The 12,283-nt window shown below is 39.4% G+C and overlaps 1 long non-coding RNA gene across 1 annotated transcript; it reads left to right on the top strand.

Moving 5' to 3' along the window:
- Positions 1–1,499: 1,499 nt before the first annotated feature.
- On the top strand, positions 1,500–2,666 carry LOC121420837. Its single transcript, XR_005970850.1, has 2 exons — positions 1,500–1,858; positions 2,292–2,666. It is a non-coding gene; the product is annotated as an uncharacterized LOC121420837 (long non-coding RNA).
- Positions 2,667–12,283: the final 9,617 nt, after the last annotated feature.

The following is a 12,283-nucleotide window of genomic DNA, read 5'->3' on the forward strand; positions in this document are numbered from 1 at the left end:
GCCAGAGTCGCCACCAACTTCGACGTTCCATTGACACTTTCCCCAGTAGCTACACATGCGAACGTCTCTCCTATCTCAGATCTTGATACCTGTGAATGAGTAAGCTTTTGTAACGACTTCGATAAAGCCTAGCTGATGGCCTTGAACTCGAGGACTACTGTGTTGTCTTGGCCTTGTCCTATTGGCCTCGAAATGTTTGGGGATTTTTGGCCTTGGGCTCTTGGCTTCAACGTACCGGTCCTTCGAGGCTTGGACAAGGTAAAAATTTGGCGGCGAGATGAGACCGGGAAATTTATGACAGAATGGACAAGATCGTGTATTTTGTGTCATAGTTTCCCCCTTTTTTGTTCTGGAGCGAATGTCTACAGGTATTTTTTTTGGTGATATATGAGATTGTTCATTACTGTTCTTACCGTCTTTATTGAAATCATTTGCGGTGTTCAGTGATCCTCGAGCCTGAGGCGTCCAGGTATATTAAGTGGCCTTGAACGTCTTATCTTTGGCCTTATCCTAATGCAGTCAGGCATCGATCAGCCTCGGTCTTGATAGGAAATCTTAGTTTTCTTTCCACACTGTCCACTCAGCCGCCCGCCCCCTCCCCCATCGTATCACATGGTATCAACAGAAATGGCGGTCACTATCTATTCATAACCAGTCTGTTGTCAAATAACTTTATTTTTTTACAGTGCTGTTTTTAACACTTACTGTATCACCAACTAGCACAATTATTTGACTTAGAAGATTGTACTTGATATCTTACAGACAATAAGTGATGGAAATGAACAAAGAGGGACTAAGAAATAATTCCTATTTTTTCTTTTACAGCTGCGTAGTCGTGAGGGGTGTTACAACCGATATGTCGCACCAACGCATAATGTCGCAGCAACGCATAATGTCGCAGGTTGCGACATTATGCCAAGAGCGTCCGATGCATAATGTCGCAGTCAACGCATATGTCGTACTTTTTTCTAACGCATAATGTCACATGTCGCAACGCATAATCTCGCAGCAAATTGTCAACGCATAATGTCACATGTCGCAACGCATTATGTCACAGCGGTATTTTCTACAGGACTAGAGCTACAGATAAGATATAAAATATGCTTTCACTAAGTATTTTGAGACACGAGAAAGAGAATGAAGTGATTTGGAAATCAGGATTACTCTTTGTATGGATATTTATCGGTTTATTGCTATTTCGTCTAATGCCTTTTTCCCCAACTATCGCATGATCTGATATCATTTCATCTACCATTAGTTAATCAACTATCAACATAGTCCAATAACCATTTCGTCTAATTACAATCTCGTCTAATAGCCAGTTGGTCTAATAGCCATTTTGTTTATTATAATTTCGTCTAATTTTATTTTTTTCAATTGGTCCAATATCCACTTTGTCCAATATCATTACGTCTATGACCTTTTGGTCCAATAGCCAATTGGTCTAATAACCACTTGCTGTACTCTCATTTTCGTCCATGTTCCTTGTGGGGTCTTATTCAAAACTAGATAACCCTTTTGTTAAAGTCCATGTTTTGTTAAACTCTTTTGTTAAACTCCATGTACAGATGTGGACTGCATACCTTAGTAACTAAACTGTAGGCATGATAGGTTGCCAGGTATTTTAACAGGCTGGGTTGTCATAATAAGTAGACTATGGTTTAACAGGTGTATAGGATTACAGACTCTTTGTGTTTCATATTTCTGTTTGGTGTGCTGGCAAGAAAAGCCAAGCCAGCTCACTCTCACTTTTGATTTCGGAGAAGAAGGTCCAATTTGGGGTGTTTCCTAACCAAGGAAAAGGGCGTGTGCCACCCTACCCAGTGCAGGGAGGTTCCTTTCTACTCGATGCCGAATTGTAAGTAATGTTTGGTTCATACGTTTTAATATTAATACAATTCTTATGCTTAATATGGCATGTCTGTTTTCAGAAAGAAAGACAGATTTACATATATATATATATATATTCTGCTCATTTTGTCACCAAATGACATCTTACTCCAGTCTTCAATGTGAATATAATTATCCTTACTAAAATGAACAAAGTTGTATTTTTGAAGTCTGTTAAAGTCAATTATATAATTGATCTACGATTCAGAGAGAAATAATTATATTAGATTTCTCAACTGTTATGTATTTTCTTGACTATCAGAAAGCTCATGCTAATAGAAGCTTGTTATTCATTTACTTTGATAATAAATATGAAAGCTAATTTTGATAAGCTGATATTTTTGTGAATAGAATATTGTTAGGGCCTTTGCTGTTAAGTATTTGGTCTATTCCTATTTTAGACGGCTGTCAACCTAGGGTCAGCCCAGAGTCAATGTGGAGTCAATGTAGGACAGGGTAGCACCTACCCTCTATGTCCAGGTCATGAGTCACAATGTCATTCGAGGGGAATGACTCACTTCAGTCAGCCGAAGCTACTGTTCGTCGGACTCGACCGTAATTCTTCCAAGTTAGAGCTTCAACTCAACTCTTGTTCTTCATTCTTCAAGGACACGTGTCTTCGCTGATGACGTCAGTCGTGTTCTTCGTCGTCGTCGTCGATCATCGGCATACTTGTTCCTCGTCATAATCGTCCAATCTTCGTAGTCGTCGTGGTTTGTCGATCTCTTCTGTTTTCGAACTCCGCATTTACCCGATTGAAGGTTTGATCAAGCAATCGATAAACTTTCCAAGATTTTCGGTAACATAATTTAAAGGCCTATTTCCAGATCAATCTCTTCCCATAAACTTGGGACAGTCAATGATGATTATACTCCTTCTCTATATGAAATGATTTATTGAATATCTGTTTGCAATTATACTTATGTTCTCAACGATTCAATGTAAACGACTTATTATATTTTGTGACATTAAATTGATCACTTCATTTATATCTTGAATATCCTTTGGTCTTTTATTCAGGGTGGTTAAGTAGCCTGTAGATTAATAAGTTAATTAGAGCAGTTTCGCTCGTGACATTCCATTTGGCCTAACTTCAGTTGGTTCGCTATCACTTTGCCTAAACCCATTTTAGTTAAGAATCATTTGGTATCGTTGCCATGGGTCCAATCACCAATTGGTCCAATCACCAGGACAATTACCCCCGGACAATAACCTTCCGGACAACTACCCCCTGACAAATACCCCTGAGGACAATTACCCCCGAGGACATTAACCCCCGAGGACAATTACCCCCCCCCCCCATTGCCCCGAGGACAATTACTCCCGGACAATGACCCCCAAACAATTACCTCTGAGGACAAATACCCCAGGACAATTACCCCGGAACCCCCCTCCCCCCCCCATCTCTCCGGCATCGATGTTAGAATCAAGCGTGACCTGTTGTAAGTCTTGGTCGGTGGCACAGGTTTTCAATGTATTGTCTACTTTATCTTATGTTAATAACTTTCTCTCTTATATTGCTCTTTCTCCTTTTCTCTCTCTCTTTCACTTTCTTTTCATTTTTTCTTCCTTTTTTTTTGTTTAGCAATGACTTCTGCATCATGAAAAATGGGGTGGGGGCTTGCATCCTAAATCTCCCGTTTGGCCACGCATACATACATCAGAAAATGTTTAAACTGGCCCTCATACTAAGTTTTCATAGAACAATTCAACATTAAACATACTAATCACAAATGCCTAACTTCTTTGAATCCAACTGATATTTTTCTTTATTTATTTGGGGTTTAATTTCAGGAAAAAATCAGGCAAATAGATAAAACGTTAAAAAAAGACACCTTCACAGGTAGAAATAATGAAAGTCGACAATAACACTGTCAAGTAGGACCTATAAACCTGTTATTTAACAAGAAGGTAAGAATTATTAAACAAGTGGTGCACATTCATGATTAAGATGGGGTAATTGTCCGGGGGTAGTTGTCCCGGGGTAATTGTCCTCGGTGGGGAGGGGGGTTAGTTGTCCAGGGGGTAATTGTCCTGGAGGCAATCTCCAGGGGGTAATTGTCCGGGGGAAATTGTCCTCGGGGGTAATTGTCCGGGGGATAATTGTCCTCGGGGGTAATTGTCTTCAGGAGGTAATTGTCCAGGGGGTTATTTTCCAGGGGGTAATTGTCCTCAGTGGGTAGTTGTCCGGGGGTAATTGTTCCTCGGGGTAATTGTCCTCGGGGTAATTGTCCTCGGGGGGTATTGTCAGGGGGTAGTTGTCCGTACTCTGATTTTGGGGGGGGGAATTGTCTTAGAACCGGTGATTGGCCTTATTGATGATTGGACCCATGGCAACGATACTAAATAATTCTTAGCCGAAATGGGTTTAGACAAAGTGATAGCGAACCAACTGAAGATAGATCAGATGGAACATGGTCGAAATGAGAGTAGACTAAGTGGTTATTAGACCAATTGGCTATTAGGCCAAAAGGTAAGAGACGTAATGATATTGGACAAAGTGGACATTGGACCAATTAATGATAATATAAAAAGCGGCTATTAGACCAACTGGATATTAGACGAGATGTTAATTAGACGAAACGGTTATTGGACTTTGTTGATAGTTGACTAACTAAAGGTAGACGAAATGATATCAGACCATGCGATAGTTGGGGAAAAGGCAGTAGACGAAATGGCAATAAATCGATAACTATCCATACAATGAGTAATCTTGATTTCCAAATCACTTCATTCTCTTTCTCGTGTCTCAAAATACTTAGTGAAAGCATATGTTAGATCTTATCTGTAGCTCGAGTCCTGTAGAAAATACTGCTGTGACATTATGCGTTGCGACATCATGACATTATGCGTTGACAATTTTCTGCGACATTATGCGTTGCGACATGTGACATTATGCGTTAGAAAAAGTACGACGACATTATGCGTTGACTGCGATATTATGCGTCGGACGCTCTTGGCATAATTGGGACCTTTCGCAATCCTCACCGACGCTAATATTGGGGTCCCCTAACGCAAAAGTTAACGCTAAATCATACACTTCATTTTTAAGATTAATTGTACATTATAGTCAATAGAATCAAACGTAGTAAACTGCTCTACAATCAATGCTAAGCTTTGTGTTACAGGGGGTTACAGGCCCTACAGATCTACTTTTCGTGTGCAAAATCCTTTCCCGCGACACCCACACCATACATACATGTATATTACGACTGATGGCTGGACATATGCGAAATGCAAGACCTAAAATAGATTAAGACATGGATGGGAAAGTGGTTTTTCAAACGAATCGAGTGCATATTGAGTGAGGAAAAACTTACTGAAAGGCCCTATCTCACCAACGGAGACGTCGCCAGGGGGTATCTCACTGGGCTTGAAACTAATTCGCGACTACAAATTTTGCTAGTTGCAGAGACGTCTCCGCGACATCTCTGAGACGTCTCATGAAAATTACAGAGTCTCCGAGGAGTCGCAAGAAGACTAAACATGTTAATATTTTTGGAGACTGTTTCTAGTCTCCGCGACGTCTCCAAAAAGTCTCCATCAGTTGCTGCGACGTCTCGGAGACTAATGATATCCGCGACTGCTGAGACGTCGCTGCGATGTCTCAGAGACATCGCGAAGACCTGCTGGAGACCAAAACAAATTATAATACATTGCGGAGACGTCTCCGCGACACTTCTTCACACTGTTTGACCCACTTCAGAAACCACGTGACTGAACGCGTGCTGATATCCCTCCTCCTGCTCCAAGTCAGGTGTATGATCTTTCAAACGTTCCATCGAGACGTCTCCTTGGTGAGAGCGCAAGCCATTTTTGTCTCCGAGACGTCTCCGCGACTGCAGCGACTGATAAGTTGGAGACTGTCGCGGCGACGTCTCCGTTGGTGAGATAGGGCCTTTAAGGGGGTATCTCACTGGGCTTGAAACTAGTTCGCGACTACAAATTTTGCTAGTTGCAGAGACGTCTCCGCGACATCTCTGAGACGTCTCATGAAAATTACAGAGTCTCCGAGGAGTCGCAAGAAGACTAAACATGTTAATATTTTTGGAGACTGTTTCTAGTCTCCGCGACGTCTCCGAGAAGTCTCCATCAGTTGCTGCGACGTCTCGGAGACTAATGATATCCGCGACTGCTGAGACGTCGCTGCGATGTCTCAGAGACATCGCGAAGACCTGCTGGAGACCAAAACAAATTATAATACATTGCGGAGACGTCTCCGCGACACTTCTTCACACTGTCTGACCCACTTCAGAAACCACGTGACTGAACGTGTGCTGATATCCCTCCTCCTGTTCGAAGTCAGGTGTATGATCTTTCAAACATTCCATCGAGACGTCTCCTTGGTGAGAGCGCAAGCCATTTTTGTCTCCGAGACGTCTCCTCGACTGCAGCGACTGATAAAGGCCCTATCTCACCAACGGAGACGTCGCCGCGACAGTCTCCAACTTATCAGTCACTGCAGTCGCGGAGACGTCTCGGAGACAAAATTGGCTTGCGCTCTCACCAAGGAGACGTCTCGATGGAACGTTTGAAAGATCATACACCCGACTTGGAGCAGGAGGAGGGATATCAGCACGCGTTCAGTCACGTGGTTTCTGAAGTGGGTCAAACAGTGTGAAGAAGTGTCGCGGAGACGTCTCCGCAATGTATTATAATTTTTTTGGTCTCCAGCAGGTCTTCGCGATGTCTCTGAGACGTCTCTGAGACATCGCGGAGACTAGAAACAGTCTCCAAAAATATTAAACATGTTTAATCTTCTTGCGACTCCTCGGATACTCTGTAATTTTCATGAGACGTCTCAGAGATGTCGCGGAGACGTCTCTGCAACTAGCAAAATTTGTAGTCGCGAACTAGTCGCAAACTAGTTTCAAGCCCAGTGAGATACCCCCTTTAATAAGTATTTGGGTTGTGACACCCTACAAGTATTGGATATATATCCCCTTTTTCAGCATTTTAAACATCGTTTTGACACCCTAATAAAGTTACATAGGCCTATACACTGTACGTAACGTACATTCCCACTCTGTCCCCTTTTACGCAAGGTCGCTCGTGGTATCCACTAATCAATGGAAGTTGGCCCCCCGGGCGGCCTCTCGAGCTCTAGGAGGAGTCTAATGTGGCTTTAGAAAGTCGTCCTCAATCGGATATATCGCAGTTACCATAGTAGCAACCAGAATTTTACACACGAAACGCATATTGAATGTTTCCGTCGCAGATGCGAAACGAAAAAAAAATCATGTCACACAATTTACATAGCGAGACAGAGTTTAACGACCATGACGGCGGGCCTCAAAAGTCCCTTCCAAAATCAACTCCCATTGTAAATTAGCGTGCGCGTCTTCAAACGAAAGGTCGGGAATATCGCAATATGCGACATTATGCGTTGCTGCGACATTATGCGTTGGTGCGACATGGGTTACCTAGGCACATCATTTTTAGTGAATTTTACCCGAATTGCCGATTGGTCGAGTATATTTCAACTTACAATAGGATCTACCAGTATGTATACTCTGTATTCAATAAAGAAAAATGTAGGCCTATTCAACATACCCAAAGCTGTGAGGACGTGTTGGAAAGCCCGTCTTTCTCACGATTTTGCTGGTGTGTACTAATCTTCACACTGCCATCACCGATCGTCCACATCAGACTTGCCGGAGGTCGGGCATTATATATATTGCAGTCGAGGGTAACTCCTTCTTCGTCTTCCCCGATGATATAGGTGCATCTTCCTTGCCCAGTAGAGTTGCATGATGATATCATTGGTACTTGTGGATTTGCTAAGGCTATAATCAAGAGAAAATTTGGTTTGTATAAAGGGGGTTTCACACCAAGATTTGCGTAGGGTTGCGTAGAGACTACGCAACACGACACCGCCCTCGGTTTTGCCTACACAACTCTAAGCAAGTCTACGCAGATTCCGATATGACACCACCTTAAGATATGTGTACATTTTATTCCCATGCGCATGCTCGAGACAAGTAGCTAACCAATCGCTCTACAGCCGAACCCTGGTCAGACTACATTGTTTTTATGCAACCCTATTTATTATGTGATCCTAAAAGTCGTAGAACCGAATCTTCAAGATATGTAAGATAATTTTAATTTTGTTAGGTGTATGATCTGTTTATGAGGAAATAAGAAAGCAAAACTATCTAAAAACAAACTAAATTCCGTCAATTATCTTTTAAATTATTTGTTGCATATCGTAACAAACAATTCTGGGGGCTTGTCAGGGAAACGAAAGGCAATTTAACGAAAAGCCAATCTAAATTGAAAATGCATTTGGAAAATTCTAGAATATTTATTGTTTTTACTTCCTTGTGTTTCTGTATATTCAACCATGTCTACATGTGATGTGGTAGAATTTATACCAATGGCATAATTGTCATATGATCATTTGAAGTCATTGAAAAAAGATGATTTGATCGCAGTTTGTGATCATGTGGATGTATCTCTAGCCCCTGGTTTAAACAAGGTAGAGAAAATTGACTTGTTGGCTAGTCACATGGAGCTTACAGAGAAATCCGAAACTTCTATCAATATTTCAGACGATGCTCAGCCTTAGATCTAACTGGCAAAAATGGAAAGAGAATATCAAAGGATAAATTGAATTGGAGGAAATAAATATGAAAGAAAACCTTGAAAGTAAAAAAAGAGTTAGCTCATGGAAATACAAACTACGGTAAAGATAAATCTCCCCTCTGGCCCCCACATAGTAATTAAAAAGAAATTGAATGTCAACTTTGTGAACAATACCCCTGATCGAAGAAAGCCTCAAAGAGCTTGTCATGTGATGTAATGTTGAAAGAATACTTTGAACGAAAGACTAGTCAGCCAATAGGTATAACACAGGTCAAAGAAGAAGAAATACATGAAGATGAATGCTATGAAAAGACAGATCATGAAATGTCTTATACAGAAGTAAGAACGAACCATGTGGTGTAGAGTTGTCTAACTCAGAGATATTAGAAAATATGGCATCATGAGGCATTAAAACATCTGCCTTATGATCAGAGAATTGATATATATATCTGGCCTGTTAAAAGAGTAGCAGAATGTGTGTAAAGAAAAGCAAGGTTGTGTACTCCTTCATCTAACTGTACATGATGTACATATAGATGATGTATGACCTATCAAACATAATCCTTGTATGCTCAATCCAAGCAAGTTGGAAATGGTGAATAAGGAAATGCAGTTTATGTTAGATAATTACATAATCGAACCGATTCAAAGTAGTTGGAGTTCTCCTATTGTAATGGTTCCAAAGCTAGACGGCTCTCACAGATTTTGCATGGATTACCAAAAGGCTAAAAGATAGACTTGCTTATATTGACAAGTGACAATGACTGGTCGAGCCAAAGAGATGTCGCATTTGTCACACCTGAAGGCTTATTTCAATGAAAAGTCATGCCTTTGGAAGGAAAGATGCACCAGCAACCTTCCAAAGATTAACAAATCAAGTGATTGCTGGGTTTGATAGTTGTGTTTGACGACATCCTAGTGATACTTGGAATGACCATCTGGATCATATGAGAACACTGTTTGACAGGCAGGATAAAGCCAACCTTGTAGTGAATCTGACCATGGGCCTACATGATCTGACGAAGAGTGAATTTGCCAAAGCAAAAGGTCACATTATCTTGGTCTTGTGGTTGGTCAGGGGCAAGTACTGCCAAGACAGGCCAAGATAGATTCTCGCTGTTCGCTTGACAAAGTGGGTGCACTTTTTTTCACAAATAGCGTTCACGTCACTATTTTCGTCAATGAATTTGTCTAAGTACAAGTTTTAAAAATAACTTCGAGTTTCCTCAAGGAATGCTTTAGGATTTAGTATAAAACTAACATTACTTTCATTAATAATGTAACCAATTGTTTTATTCACCCTATTTCTCTTCTTCATATTTGAAAGAATATTTAGAGGGTTTTTCCACCTTCCATCTTACATTTATACGTATACTTATTAGCTTTAATTTTTTTTTTAGTAAATCGCAAACCGAATTTTCTCCCCGAGCAATCAAATATGTCATAGCAGCGATCCCATTTTCGAGATCACGTTCAACTTCACCATCTTGTCTGTTTTAAAAGAAGCATACGATATCGTTTTTGCCCTGATTTCTTTTAAAATCATCTCAAATAACAGTTGATCATTAATAGTGAAACACAAATCGTTATGGTGTGCACGAATATAATTCTGACCTGGTATGAAATTGTATTGATCGATTACATTCTAAATGGTATCCTTAAACTAAATTAACATATTTCTTTTGTCTTTGAAGAGGGAATTATTGAATTTCCAAACGCCCCCCCCCCCCTGTTGCACCCACAATTGTAATAACGCCCACAAATGTAATAATTTCACCCACAAATGTAATAATGCACTTTACCCACAAAGGTAATAATTTTTGATCGCCCACAAATGTAATAATGACTTTACCCACAAATGTAATAAATTTGAAGGGATTTTTGGCGAATCTGTTCTAAACTAAAATCCTGTAGTAATACGTTCATATAGCACAAAAGTGCAGTCTTTTTTCCAGAACCGGAACCGGTTAATTCCAAATTTACAATATAAGTCCAAAGTATTTTTTCCAGACCGGGTTGTTTCAAATATTACAATACAAATCCAAAGTCTTTTTTCCAGACCCGGTTATTTCAAAAATTATAATAGAAGTCCAAACTAAGATACGATAATGATATTCCAGGGGAATAAAAAAAATGAGAATCGAGCTTAGTCTTTTCTCCAGACCCAGTTAATTAAAACTGGTGGAATTAATGTATTTGCATAGTCTTTTCTCCAGACGCGGTAAATAAAACTAAAACCCTATTGTAAGGCGTTCATATAACACAAAAGTGCAAAGTCTTTTTTCCAGACCCGGTTGTATCCAAAATCATAATATAAGTCCAAAGTTTTTTGTCCAGACCCGGTTGTTACAAATATTATAATGTAAGTCCAAAGTCTTTTTTCCACACCCGGTTGTTTCAAATATTACAATATAAGTCCAAAGTCTTTTTTCCATGGTTAATTCCAAAATTATAATATAAGTCCAAAGTCTTTTTTCTAGACCCGGTTGTTTCCAAAATCATAATATAAGTCCAAAGTATTTTCCAGACCCAATTGTTTCAAATATTACAATATAAGTCCAGCGTCTTTCTTCCAGACCCGTTTAATTCCAAAATTTTAATATAAGTCCAAAGTCTCTTTTTCCAGACTGGGTTGTTTCAAATATTACAATACAAATCCAAAGTCTTTTTTCCAGACCCGGTTATTTCAAAAATTATAATAGAAGTCCAAACTAAGATACGATAATGATATTCCAGGGGAATAAAAAAAATGAGAATCGAGCTTAGTCTTTTCTCCAGACCCAGTTAATTTAAACTGGTAGCATTAATGTATTTGCATAGTCTTTTCTCCAGACGCGGTAAATAAAACTAAAACCCTATTGTAAGGCGTTCATATAACACAAAAGTGCAAAGTCTTTTTTCCAGACCCGGTTGTATCCAAAATCATAATATAAGTCCAAAGTTTTTTTGTCCAGACCCGGCTGTTTCAAATATTATAATATAAGTCCAAAGTCTTTTTTCCACACCCGGTTGTTTTAAATATTACAATATAAGTCCAAAGTCTTTTTTCCATGGTTAATTCCTAAATTATAATATAAGTCCAAAGTCTTTTTTCCAGACCCGGTTGTTTTCAAAATCATAATATAAGTCCAAATTTCTTTTTTCCAGACCCAGTTGTTTCAAATATTACAATACAAGTCCAACATCTTTCTTCCAGACCCGTTTAATTCCAAAATTTTAATATAAGTCCAAAGTCTCTTTTTCCAGACCTGGTTGTTTCAAATATTACAATATAAGCCCAAAGTCTTTTTTCAGACCCGGTTGTTTCAAATATTACAATATAAGCCCAAAGTCTTTTTTCCAGACCTGGTTAATTCAAAAATTATAATATAAGTCCAAAGTCTTTTTTCCAGGCCCAATTTTTTCCAACATTATAATATACATAAGTCCTAAGTCTTTTTTCCAGACCCGGTCATTTAAAAAATTATGATATAAGTCCAAAGTCTTTTTTCCAGACCCGCTTGTTTCAAGTCCAAACTAAGATATGATAATGATATTCTAGTTAAATAAAAATGAGAATCGAGCTTTGTCTTTTCTCCAGACCCAGTTAATTAAAACTCTCTTATTAATGTTAAATAACCTGTTCTTATATCACAACTAAAGTTCAGAGGAGATCAGAAAGAAATCTAGTCGAGACTGCTTTATCGCTCTGTCTCTATGTATGTTGACAACAATCTGATGGGTGTTTCATAAAGCTGTTCATAAGTTAAGAGCGACTTTAAAAACGACTGGTGATCCTTTCTTATGGTAAATGGTATATATATTTGAG

Source organism: Lytechinus variegatus, chromosome 8 (genome assembly GCF_018143015.1).
Source record: "Lytechinus variegatus isolate NC3 chromosome 8, Lvar_3.0, whole genome shotgun sequence".
In the NCBI taxonomy this organism is placed as follows: Eukaryota; Metazoa; Echinodermata; class Echinoidea; order Temnopleuroida; family Toxopneustidae; genus Lytechinus; species Lytechinus variegatus.